The sequence below is a fragment of the Giraffa tippelskirchi genome, chromosome 9 (genome assembly GCF_054371585.1).
Source record: "Giraffa tippelskirchi isolate mGirTip1 chromosome 9, T2T-mGirTip1v1.2.pri, whole genome shotgun sequence".
Lineage (NCBI taxonomy): Eukaryota > Metazoa > Chordata > Mammalia > Artiodactyla > Giraffidae > Giraffa > Giraffa tippelskirchi.
The window spans coordinates 103351622-103365571 of NC_137283.1; positions in this window are offsets into that span (position 1 = coordinate 103351622).

Consider the following 13950-nt stretch of genomic DNA (forward strand, 5'->3'; position numbering starts at 1 on the left):
TAGATTATAAAATTTCATGCTTCAGCCTGCATTTACTTGTAACAGAGAAAGTTTATTTGCACTGCCTTATACTCTTGAGTATCTTTCTTTTTGGTTCTTTCCACCTGGTAATGCCTATGGATCATAGGTTCTTGCTGTTGTCTCTGCACTTCACTTCAACAGAGGTGATTGTATTCAATATGTATTTGTATCTTCTCCCTACATATTTTTATGAGCAACATGCGAGTGGACTCTCACTGTGATAAACTGTTACAGTGAAAAAAAAATCTTTAGTAATATATACGTAAATTTTAGAAATGAAGTAAAGTGAAAGTTGCTCAGTCATGTCCGATTCTTTGCAACCCCATGGACTGTAGCCTGCCAGGCTCCTCTGCCTATGGAATTCTCCAGGCAAGAATACTGGAGTGGGTTGCCATTTCCTCCTCCAGGGATTCTTCCCAACCTAGGGATCAAACCTGGGTCTCCTGCATTGCAGGCAGATTCTTTACCGTCTGAGCCACCAGAGAAGCCCCTATGAATTTTAGAAGTTCCTTGTTATTCATTTGACATGAATGTATTTATATTTCTTTCTATTGATTACACTCATCATTGTGTTGATTAGAAATGTATGAATACATTTCAATTCTGAATTTAATAGCAATATATGTATGTGGGTATACATTTAAACATATATGCATATTAAGGGTTTTATTTTTTTTCTTAGGATAAAAACAAATATAAAAATACTGTAAAATTCTCATTGAATCTGTTGCAGGATGTCTGACTTCCTCCATGAGGTGTCATTCTATAAATATTATTACTTAGTGGAATGAAGTATATTTGACATGGACCCATATTTACTTTTGAACTGTGGTGCTGGAGAAGACTCTTGAGAGTCCCTTGGACAGCAAGGAGATCAAACCAGTCACTCCTAAAGGAAATAGTTCTTCAATGCTGGAAGGACTGATGCTGAAGCTGAAGCTCCAATACTTCAGCCACCAGATGTGAAGAGCCAACTCATTGGAAAAGACACTGATGCTGGGAAAGACTGAGGGCAGGAGGAGAAGGGGACAACAGAGGATGAGATGGTTGGATGAAATCATCGACTCAATGGACATGAGTTTAAGCAAACTCTGGGAGATAGTGAAGGTCAGGGAAGCCTGGCATGCTGCAGTCCATAGCGTCACAAAGAGTCAGACGCCACTAAGTGACTGAACAACAATATATTTACTAACAGTTGAGTGAAACATAACAGGCTTCTGCTGAGTAAAAATGTAACAGAGTAGATTATGAAAAGTTAGATGAAATACTTTTAGTTTTGCTCTCAAAAAATTTTATATAAGAAATTTAAATTTTGTGTGTGTATTTTATGGATTGAGCAGAGTGTCAGCCATATGAAAAATATGAAAATTATGTGACTGGCTCACTGGTGCTGCTGATTTTAGGGTGAGTTTTGAATGGTTAGTTACTTGCAACATAGATTCACAATAGAAGCAAATTTAAACTGTAATAGAAACATGCACATGGGACTGTTCAAATAATTAAACTCCCTTCCACTTTAGACTATCTTATTTGCCACTTGGTGCAGGTCTGAAGATTTTGCAAACTGTGAAGAAGTCACTTGGTATGGTCTGGCAGCCCCTGAGCAATCATTTCAGCTTTGTCACAGTAGCCCTAGTTTCTAGGGCTTCCCTGGTGGCTCGGATGGTAAAGTGTCTGTCTGCCTGCAATGTGGGAGACCCGGGTTCGATCCCTGGGTCAGGAAGATCCTCTGGAGCAGGAAATGGCAACCCACTCCAGTACTCTTGCCTGGATGGAGGAGCCTGGTGGGCTACAGTCCATGGGGTTGCAAAGAGTTGGACACGACTAAGCGACTTCACTTTTACTTCACTTTCAAGGGGCACTGTCCTTAAGAATAGGAAGTAGTTGCTCATACATGAGTTCTAAGTAGTTCCTTTCCTTCTGTATATTTTCCATGCTCTTCCACTACTATTCTCAACATGGTTATCTCAGATATTCGGGTATAAGTCACCACAGGCTAAAGATGACTTATTCTATAACAGTTTGATGTCTGATGCAGCAATAGCTAGATATGTCAGCTTCCTATATATGGCCTTGAATGTGTGTTTCTACTTTAGGAGATGTTCTACCTACCCAATATGTCTGCAAATGTAGCAATATTAAAAATGGTAATAGTCAATGCAGTTCTCCACATTTGGCAAAATTCCTTTCATCTTAAATCAAGTACTTAATCTCTTATTGGAGAAGGGAACTTAAGTTTTTGAGGATTAATTCTGAGCCTGACATTGTGCTTGCCATAGATTCACTTTCACTTAAGAACTCATTTATTATTACTTTATAGATAAAATTTTATTGAATAATAAAAACATTATCAGATTTAATTAAGGGGCATTGGAAAAGGCATATCCATTTCTCCATTCCTCTTCTGTTAACACATTTTACCTATTCCCTTACATTTACCTATTCCCTTAAGTATGGGCATGTGTGCGTGAAAAGAAGAGAGGGAATGAGAGAATGAAGTGTAACTGGGTACACAACTCTCTCAGAATAAAATCTTGCTCTTGGTTGTAACTAGTTCTGATTCCAGGTACTTGGGTTTGGAAAAAGAGACTCTAGCACCTTATAAAATAGGATGTTAATAATTACCTGTGTTCACCATTAGAATGTAAATAATTATCAGTGGGATTAAGCTTCTCTATCCAATAAGAGAACTGTAATCCTCAAATACACAGACATGCTCACCTTCAGGTATTAGTTAAAATTGAGAGAAAAATAAAGATAAATAGAAGAATCAGACAAATGATATTTGTAAAGATTTCCAAAAAAAACCCTTTTACATATTTCAGTCAATATTACTGAAACATAATCAGTGACTTAATACTGCTTAATACTAAAAGTATTGATGAAGAAAGTACATCTCTTTAAATAGATTAGATGTGATGAAAAAGTTTATGACTTCACACTTAGCAAGATTAGTTTTAGGAGTTCAAAGGGACACCTCTAAAACCATTTAATCCAACTTTCTACTGACAGTCAGAATGCCTACTCTTCAGCCTGGTCAAACATGTAATGAGGCTCTGCCTAAAGGGTAGAAGTTTGTATTCTGGTGAAATAAAAGCATTGCATTGTTGGCTAACTCTAATTCTGCAGTTTTTTCTGTGTTGCCTTCCATGTCTCAGCTCTCTTTCCCCTAATGCTGTCTCCTGGACACAAGCAAAATTTGTCACATCTTTAGATTCAAAACTTCTTGCAACTGCCTCTCCTTCAGTTGTTTCTCTGTGATATGCTATTGAGACCCAGTAAAAGCCTGCTCCCCTTGAAGACTGCCATCTAGCTCTTTTCCATCACTTAAAATCTGTCCGTGATTTAATGTCAAGTTTCTTGAAAGAGATGTCTGCCTTTATTTTTCTTGCTTCCTCACTTTTAGTTCACTCCGGAAAGTGTCACAGACTAGTTTCTCCTTTGGCCTTAAATCTGCCTCTATGATGTTACTGATGATCTCCTGAGCACCAAATCCTGTGTATAATGGTCTTTCTGCAGCATCTAATCCTATTGATTCCTCAAGACTCTTTCCTCTTTTATGGACCTAAAACTTCTTTCTCCTTCTATTCTTCCTGGTTCTGACTGCTTCACCTCCAGTTCCTTCATGAGTTGACTTTTTGAAGGCTGGAGTGGTTTTCTAAGGTAGCATCCTTCATCTTTTTACATATTACACATAATTACTAAGTAGTTTTATATGTCACGTGTTATGGCCCATATTCCAATGATTCACAAAAATGTCACCAATCCGGATCTCTTTTCTAACTTCTATAATTCAGTTTCCCCATAAACTGTTTTCATTTGGTACCTCCTCGTTTCCTGCCTGTTTTACTCTACCCATCTCCTGATTGGTCTTTATATCCAATCCACGTTGTCAGTTAGTGAGGGTGAGCTTTTTGAAATGAGAATCAATTATTATTCTTGCCTTCAGGGAGTCTCCTTTGTCTAGCAAATACTTTTCAAACTCCTTAGTTTAGTGTATGAGGCTCTTCACAACTTGAGACTTCTTCAACCTCAGCTAAAGCCATTTTCCACCTTAAATTCTCAGCCGTAGCCCTAGAGAGCTCACTTCTGTTTCCTAGACGCTTGGAACTCTCTCTCACATCTGAACCTGAGACAACTTCTGCCTGAAGCCCTCTTCCTTCCCTCTCTATGCTGTCTTCATTGGGCTGCTTCCCATGTATCTCAGAGATGCCACTCTACCTACCCTGTGGCCTGTTCTTTCCCAGAAGTCAGTTAAGAGCCTCTCCGGGATGCTTTTAGAGCCCCAATCCAGCTGTCTCTCTTAGCACTTAGCACACTGTGATTGTTCATGGACCTCCTTCTGGGTGACACCAGACATTTATCAAACATTTCTATCAATCTCCCTACTAGGCAGCCCCCCTTTCTTCATCCTGTCCTTAGGACATTATGGAAGGCTTATTAAATGCCATAGAGAAATCAGTGTCCACCTTATCCACACACTGCCTTTATCTGCAAGTCCAGCGCTCCCATCCAATGGGGAAATGGGCCCAACACCAGACCTCATAAATGTCTGTCCAATGAATGATTGACTTGACTTTCTTCCCTGTTCTTTCCATTCCACCCACTAGCTTGCAGCAGTGTGAATGCTTAGTGCAATTACCCTTTAAGTCCTTAGATGTGCTGCCTCAGTGGCAGTATGCAAAGCTCTCTTCAGAGGTTGCATAGCTCCCTCCCACAAAATTATACAGTTGTGTATCTGTTTGAATCAACCTGCTGATTGCTCCAAAGAAGAGATCTCTGAAATCATGCATTTCCCAACCATTATATTGCAGTGCTGAGTGGCAGGGCAGGTGGGGCTGAACCCAGCTATGTTGAGACTTGTTTCATCTCCAGAGAGAAGAGTTATCAGTCAGCCTTGCCTTGAACAGTGGGTGGAGGAGGAGAGCCCGTTTGACAGTGGATGGAAAGAGTTGCGCCTGGAAAGAGACTTAAGTGTATCTGACTCTTCAAAATAAGACACAATTAGGTTCTAATTCCTTAATTTTTTTTTGTCATTTTTCACTTGCTGCTTGATAATATAATCAGTGGGAGGGACAGTGGGAATAATTTTTTAAATAATTATTTAAACATAGTCTTGCCAGTTTTTCTCCATGAGGGTTAATGGCTTATCATTAAAAAAAAAAAAAAAAAAAAAAAAACGATTAAAGAAATCAGTCATGCAACTCTTGTTAAAACAAAACAAAACTATCTCTTTTTTTTTCTTTTTTAGACGATTATGACAGTACCAATACAAATGGCACCTATTAATTGTTAAGTTGTAATTTTAGAAATCAAAGTGCATTCCCAATGAGGCTATTTCAAAAGAAAATTTAGCATCAACTCTGATGAACCATCTGGTATTCAAATCACTTTGAAAAACATGTTCATAGTAATGTGAATTCTCCTAGGACGAAGCTAGTGAGCAACAGGAGACTGTGGAATTAAACAACCTTGAAGAAACTAAAATCCCTTTGGCATTGCCTCTTTCTGTGTGATCTTCTCTGTCAGGAGTCCAATTTTAGTTTGATCTCAATCAGAGGGGCATAATTTATAGAAGAAATTTCAGAACAGTGTTCTAGTTACTCTTTTTACCATGCTATCTTTAAAGAAGCTCTGAATTCTCCCTTTAAATCTAACTGACTACTGATGATTCTGAAACTCCAAGAATGAACCATAGGTTGGATCCTTTGTTTTCTTCTATTGAGAACAATAGCCATCAAGTTTAGAACAGGACACACTTTTAAAAGCTGATTCATATTGTGTTACTAGGTCTTTCAGAAGTCTTCTTTGGCATGTTAATTAGAATCTAAAAATGTAATGACAGTTAAAATTTTTTTAAGTTTTTTTTTAATTGGAGTATAATCTCTCTATATTTATTTGATCATTTCAAACAGTCCACAAGTATGAGACTTACAGAAAAAAATGCCATCTATAATTGTGCTGCATTTCAGTGACTATCAAGGACAGAGAACTTATGTAATAAGTTGATGATGTAAACTTTTTGGCTCTTCACAGCTTATATAATTGTTGTTATAAAAAAATGTATTACTTTTGTTTTCTATTTGAGGTACAGAACTCACTACTGTGTTACCCATGGGACATTTTTGCTTAATTAAGAACTGCGGTCAAGAGTTACTTGAATGTAAACTGTTTGATTTCAAAGTTCATAAAGATAGTTTGAAAAACTGAAAGCATATCTTGCTTGCTCTAACTTCAATTCTGTTCATCATTTAGGTGATTATACAAAGTATAAAATTTGTATTTGCAGAACATATTTGGAAAGGAATTTAGCTGGTGAGTTCTAGAAAGTATTATTCTCAGAGTCTTCCCAAGAAGGAGATAACATTACAAGTATTAATGTCCTCAGCTGACAAACTGAAACACAGGTTAGGATTGACTTGATATTTTACCATCTGCCCTCGTAGCTCAGCTGGTAAAGAAGCTGCCCGCAATGCAGGAGACCTGGGTTCAATCCCTGGGTTGGGAAGATCCCCTTGAGAAGGGAAAGACTACCCACTCCAGTATTTTGGCCTGGAGAATTCCATGGACTGTATAGTCCATGGGGTCACAGAGTCGGACACGACTGAGTAACTCTCACTTTCACTTTACCATCTGCAGAGTTATAAGGAAACCAGCCTTCCGGAGTGGTTTCTCTGCATCCTACCTAAAATGGGAACAAGATACTAAGGAAAGGAGAATGTTTGGTAAATTAGTTCCATAAGGGCTGGCTTACTGGCTGGGGGGGTGGTGTGGAACTTAAAAATAATAAGGAGGAAGATAATTAATGCAGTGTCTTTCCATTTTATGTCGTTAATTTAAAAATAAAAATATCTACAGTTTCTGTTCTTGTAGAACATAAAATCTCTTCATATTTCTTGGACTTATTGGCTGTACATTTTGCTTATTTGGAAGCAGCTGCAGTATTGCTTTTCCTACCCAAAAGAGAATTTATAAATAGTACTGGTCAGTATCCAATATGTGTGATTTTTTTAAAGTGGTGACTGAATTGTCTTTAGGAAGTATATTTTTAGTGTAAAAACTACAATGCTGTATTATGGTAGTTCTATGAAATAGATTTTAAAATTTGTATATTCTATACTGAGATGTATAAAATGACATTAAAAAGAGAAACTCAGTCAATGATTAAATATATTCATTCAATCCTTTAAATATTCTACCAGCCAGCATTTGCTGAGGACCTACTCTGTGTCAGGCATTGTTCCAATAAGGATATTTTGAATGTCTTCTCTGTTCCAGGAACTGTCCCAGGCATTTGGAATACAAAATTCATAAAGTACAGTCTGTTTTCTTAGGGAACTAAGGGTCAGTACTATTGTGGGAAGTAGGGATGATCAGTTAGTAGCTGACTAGGTCAGGGAAAAGCCTCAAGGTTACGGACAATGGTACCCATCACAATTGGACTGAAATATTTCATTTAAATTTTTCAGTACAGATGACATCTAACATCCTGGTTGTTTTGGAGGATGGCTACAAGAGACACAGATAAGAGATTCTGGAACAGTGGAGATAGTTGTTGTTCAGTCACTCAGTCATATCCAACTCTTTGTGACCCTATGGACTATAGCATGCTGGGCTTCCCTGTCCTTCACCATCTTCCGGAGCTTGCTCAGACTCATGTCCATCAAGTTGGTGATGCCATCCAACCATCTTGTCCTCTGTCATCCCCTTCTCCTCCTGCCTTCATCTTTCCTAGCATCAGGGTCTTTTCTAATGAGTTGGCTCTTCACATCAGGTGGCCAAAGTATTGGACCTTCAGCATCAGTCCTTCTAATGGATATTAAGAATTGATTTCCTTTAGGATTGACTGGTTTGATCTCCTTGCAGTCCAAGGGACTCTCAAGAGACTTCTCCAACACCACAGTTCAAAAGCATCAATTCTTTGGCGCTCAGCCTTCTCTGTGGTCCAACTCTCACATCCATACATGACTTCTGGAAAAACCATAGCTTTGACTATACAGGCCTTTGTTGGCAAAGTAATGACTCTGCTTTTTAATATGCTGTCTAGGTTTGTCATAGTGCAAATACCTTCTCCTCCATGAAACCTCTAGCAGTCTGTCCAGCCAACATAACTATTTAGTCAAACTCACAATGCTCTTGTTCTTATGTCATATATCTATGTTTATATATCTGTATGTCTCTATATCTGTCTGTCTGTCTCTGCATGGGAGCTCTGGGGTCTAAGAGCAAGTGTTCCAAGAGTCAGGAAATGGAAGATACCGGCCTCTTAAGTCCTCTTTCATTCGAGAAAGGCAAAATTTCAGAGAAGAATTTTTTTTAAAGCTGTCTTTAAAATGTCCCTGTCTGCCTGGCTACCACACTAACATCCTTAGTGATATTTTTAGAACTACATTAAATTCCAAATGTAATATATATATACATATATATATAGTAGCAGTATATATAAAACGTAATAAAATGTATGATTGCATTGATTTTCTGATTTGCACTATGGAGAAACACATGCAATGAATTTTGCCACTCAATAATTGCCCTTTGGTTACCTCCCTTAAAGAGTACATTTTACCTCCCTTAAAGAGTATATTTTACAATACATTGTTAATAGAGGAAAGGATTATTTTATCAAATGCTCTTTACCTGTTGCTTTTGCTGGTGTTGTACATTACCTCACAATATTTTCTTGTAATTGTATCAGATTAATTATGTGTAATCTATGTACTATTTATTTATGGAAATAGCTATGGTAATTTCTGACTTCCTTAATAAATCAGGAGTAACTCATTTCTTCACATTAATAGTGCATATGTGAGTGTATGTGTTTGTGTTAAAATAACATCTTCACATGTTACTAGTTTCAGTAGAATCAAATTTCAAGGATTATTCCCTCTGAAGCTTTTAGGTAGGAGAAGATGAGAAACTAGGCAAAGGGGAAAATTTCATCTTACTGCAGTGTATCACACAATTAGGTACTTTATGGGGAATTTTATGTCTTCTACTAAAATAGCCAGCATTGGATGTTTTCAGAAATAGGATATTGGACTGATCAGATCATCGGTCAGTTCTGCTATGGTAATTTCTGTTTGCCTAAAGAGGGTGTTTTTTGCTTGATTAGAATACACGTTAGAAAATAGTCAATGTTCTTTGTTTAGATTTCTTGAATCATACCATGCTAGAAACGGCCATACTACAAGATTTCTTACTTGTCAAAGTGCTTCTTTTTCAAGTGTTATGGTAGGAGAATCATTTAATGGTGTGAGAAGAGATTCATAGTATGTTACATGGATAAAAACATTATAGAAAAAATATAAATTACAGTTCCTTTTTGTATTATATACACAAAGGAAAGCCTTTGGTAGTAGAGTTGTGGTTATGATCACAGTCTTTGGCGTAATTTGGAGGGTCCAGTTTCAAATCCTAGCTTCTCATCTTATTAAATATGTGACCTTTGACCTAGAACAAATTCGTAAACATCTCTGTGCCTTAATTTCCTCATTTGCACTATGGCGATAATGGGTTCGTACATTAAAGATTATTGATATTATCTGCTCTAAATTATTTATATATAATGCATGCATGCTATGCATGCATGCTAAGTCGCTTCAGTGGTGTCCGACTCTGTGCGACCCCATAGAGGGCAGCCCATCAGGCTCCTCCGTCCACAGGATTCTCCAGGCAAGAATACTGGAGTGGGTTGCCATTTCCTTCTCCAAATCTTGATATGAAAACCATACAAATATGAGAAAGAAAAATTGCAAGCCCATTTCTTAAATATAGATGCAGAAATCCAACTAAAATACCAGCAAACTGAAGTATCTAGTGAATAAAGATAGTGAAATAAGAACAAGAATGTAAAGGTGATTTAACACTAGAAAGTCATAACTAAACTAAAGAAAGTTTTATTTATTATATTTATATATAATAGAGAACAGAGATCGGTACAAAGTACTCAATATTGTTAAAATTATATTGTTATTATTAATGCATAATATTAATAATGCTTACCTTGGATAATTTGGCTTAAAAGTAATTTTTATTTCTTCTTTATAATTGTTTGTATTTTCTAGATTGTCTAAAATTGCCATGAATAAAGGTTAAATTATTTTAAATAAGAGAATAAAAGGCTAATACTCTAATTTATATTAGAAATTTTTAAACACAACTCCAGCCCTCTTTAAGTCTTCTAAGCAGATACTACTCTACATGACTTTAGTTTTTATTTCATTCTTCTTAATGGATTAAAATTGGAATGTTACTGAGTTATTAAGATCTTAACAGTTCCACAGAAGTAAGGTTAGCAGACAAAAATGTAAGTAGCTTTTCATCCTAGAACATTATTTATAATAATAAATATTAAGACAGACTTTTTATCATTCATTACAACTTTTTAAGTTTCTAAAATTACTTTAAATGAACGTGGATCACAAGAAAATGTGAAAAGCAAAATTATCTGCTTGAGGGAAAAAGAATTTAGTAAGTCACTGCTTGTTAATTCAAGGTTAGTTCATAAAAAGAAAGAATGAAAACTGACAATTATATATATAATTGGGAAGAAAAAGAAGGTTTTTCCCACTAGAGCATAAACATGTCTATTTTCTTCTTTTTATTTTATTAAACAAATTAATCAGTATAATAGGATACACTTCAATAATCATTCAGATCTTTACTAGACAATATATCTTACTTTGTAAAACTAACTATGTATGAAAATGGTGTGCAAATAGAATATTCTTGCACTTTAGAGAATGAGTCATATAATAATGTATATAGATTAACGAGCTACAGACCAATTTGAATTTTAGTCTTATGGATATTTTCTTTCTCTTCCCTCCCCCAATTTAATTTTATCATATTTAGTATCTTTTTCTCTAAAATATGCTGTTCTACTCTGATCTGAATATACAATAATATACATATATATGTATGTATATACAGGTATTCATGTACACTGACATATATACATATATGTGTGTGTATGTGCATGTGTGTGTATTGCAAAAAGACAAATTGAGGATATACTTTTTCGAATACATTCATTCTGGCTATAAACTCTTAGCTTGTAGTAATTTTACTTCCCACAAATTATGATGGAAAATATTCTAAAGATTTGTAATAATGATAGTAAAGGAGTTTTAGCCCTTTTTTCCCCCTAGCTCCTATAGTCATAGACCCAGGCTTTTAGGAGCTGGGAGATTCAGTGCTTTCTGGCTGTGGTTAGGAAACTCACTGTAAAAATTATCACAGATTTTCCCGGGTCCAAGTTGTGACTAAGACTAGATCTTCTGTCTCAGGCTGGCTTCCTAATTCACAGCACAATTCTTCAAAAGTGACTGATTTCACAACTGGCTTCTCACTGTAAAAAAGGACACATTTAAAGGAAAAAAGAAAAAAACACTTTAAAAATATATGACTTGTGACAACTCTGCAGTTAGCACCAAAAATACTGCCTCTGTAAAATAGTCGTTCAGCGTAGTACAAGCCTTTAGGTCTGTGCACTGTGAATGGGTTTGGCAATGAAGAATACATTGTTAATGTGAAAAATGAAGCCAATATAGATGTAGCATTAAACTTTAAAATTCTTTAATGACTTTTAAGTTCTTCCTAGACAGTAGGTCGAATAGTTTATTTTCTAAATAATGATATGTGAACCCAGAGCCATTTTGTTATCACTTTTAAAGTCATTTATTATCACCTTTGTTTTGTTTTTCTTGACATTGGATGTTTAAGACCAGATTCTTGGCCAATGACAAGGCAGATATATAGTTACCATTCAATGATTATACCTGTACAGAGATAGAAATAACCTCTAGCTGGTAGACGTGGCTGAGTCCTTCATCAGGTTTTCCAATCCCAGAGATACATGCAGTGTTATTTTAAAGAAGTTCTTTCTGTCTGTAATTTTTTTGCCTAAATACTCTACCTGCTGCTGAAAAAGATTTGAGGTTCTTTTTGGAGATACATTATTTTTTGATACCCTGAAACAGTTTTTAAGAGCATTTCTCAATATAGGCAATAACTTTCACAAATTCTCTGGTTTATTAGCTAGAGGACTTGGACAGCTCTTTAGGGGTTTGCAGGAAATACATTTTTCTTCCTTACGTTTTTCTTTCCCTCTGAAATAACATACTCAATGTGTAGGAAAGGAAGAGAACCCCACAGTCTGCATTGTGATCTCAGTAGTTTCTTTCTGTAACTGGACATAGAAGAAAGACTTCCAAAACATTTTAATTTAAATGAATGTGTTGGAGTATAAACCAAAGATGATGCTTCTTTTGTGACATTAAAAAATAATAATAGCAAAGGCATCTTAGTTTATATATTACTTTAAAATTTTGAAAAAATCTTTCCTGGATATAATCCTATTAGATTTTTTTCAGGTTCTAGATAGTGTTTGTATTGTTATTCCTATTTCATAGATGAGAAAACTAAGCCTCTGAGAGGCCTTGCAGGTGGTGAATGTCAAACCAAGTCTAGAAATCATAGTAACCCTTAATCCAAGGATACCACATACTATCTTGACGATGACTTTGGTTCTAAAGAAGTCACAGTGACAACTCAAAACTAGACTAGCAATTAGAATAAAGGAAAAATAGGGTTGATATCTTAAGCAAAGCCTAAAAAACTAATCAAAGATTGAAATCTGGTATTTGGTATTAAAACAGGATTTATCTGTATCAGCTCTGGCTACCTTAAATAGGAAAGATTAATAATTTTCATGTTGATAGTACTTAAGGAGCAAAACCAAATTAACAGCTTGGATTTGGGAGAAATGGATTTAAAAGTCCTGAAATTCTGGCTACCAAAGTATAAAAGTTGTATTACTCTATGTAAAAAAAAAACAAAAAAAAGGTTTAGGGAATAAAGCTTTATACTTGAGAAATTTTTAGTTGAGAGATGATTTTTCTTGTGATTGCACATGAATAGTCTATGAGATTAGCTGTGCCAAATTCCATGGGTCTCTCTGTGCTCAGTGTTCCTTGGTTCTTGCCTTTAATAATAGGATCGAAGGGGATGAGAAAAGATAGGAACAGGAGGGAGGGAGATGGCGAGAGAGGCAAAGAAAGAAATCGAATCTGTGGAAACAGAACAGTTCCAGGTGCACCTCAGTGGGCCAAACAGAGCATTCAGTACAGTGTATTAACATGGGCTTGAATAATTCAAACTTTCAAACCACAGGAAGAGGCTTTCCAGTGGGAGGAAAAGTCCCCATAATTAAAGCTTCCCTGGCACATGGAGGCAGCTGTATCCTCCGACAGACCGAGAAAATTGGACATGGCCTAATAGCCTAAGAGAACAGGGATGCTGGGGTGCAGCATTGTTATAGAAGGGTTAGGTTTATTTTGGTGTTCTCCAATTATAAAGTCAATTCTCTGGATACCAGCTTCTTTTACATATTAATGGCCTAACCCTTGGCATATGGCAAGAATGCAGGATTCAACTCTGAGACTGCTTGAAAAATGGAATAGTGAGTTCAAAGATGCTAATGGCAGCGTATTACATTTTTGAAAGGTAGCTTTCAAAATAAACAAGAAGATGGGAATTTTTTTACATCAATATGCCAGTCATTTTAGAAAGAAAAATATTTCCTCACTTAATGTCTCCACATAAGGTGCTTAAGGGGTTCAAACTATTATGTGTATTTAATAGATATATGTATTCATACAGTTTCTGAATGTTGTTTTAAAGATTATTTCTGTATGTACATTCCATCCATAGCAAATTTAAACCACGACTTCAATTCACTCCTTTCAAGTGTTCAAAAATCTTACTTAATTTTAGTCGAACCAAGTGCCAAGTTTCATCAGCACCTTGTGTTTTTTGTAGAAGGAGCTTGTTTTTTCCCTCTGGTGCACTTCCTATGTAATTTCCTGCCATCTCCCAATGTCTTCAGCAAAGAGGCTAATTGTTGCGCTTATTTTCTGAGGGCTGAAT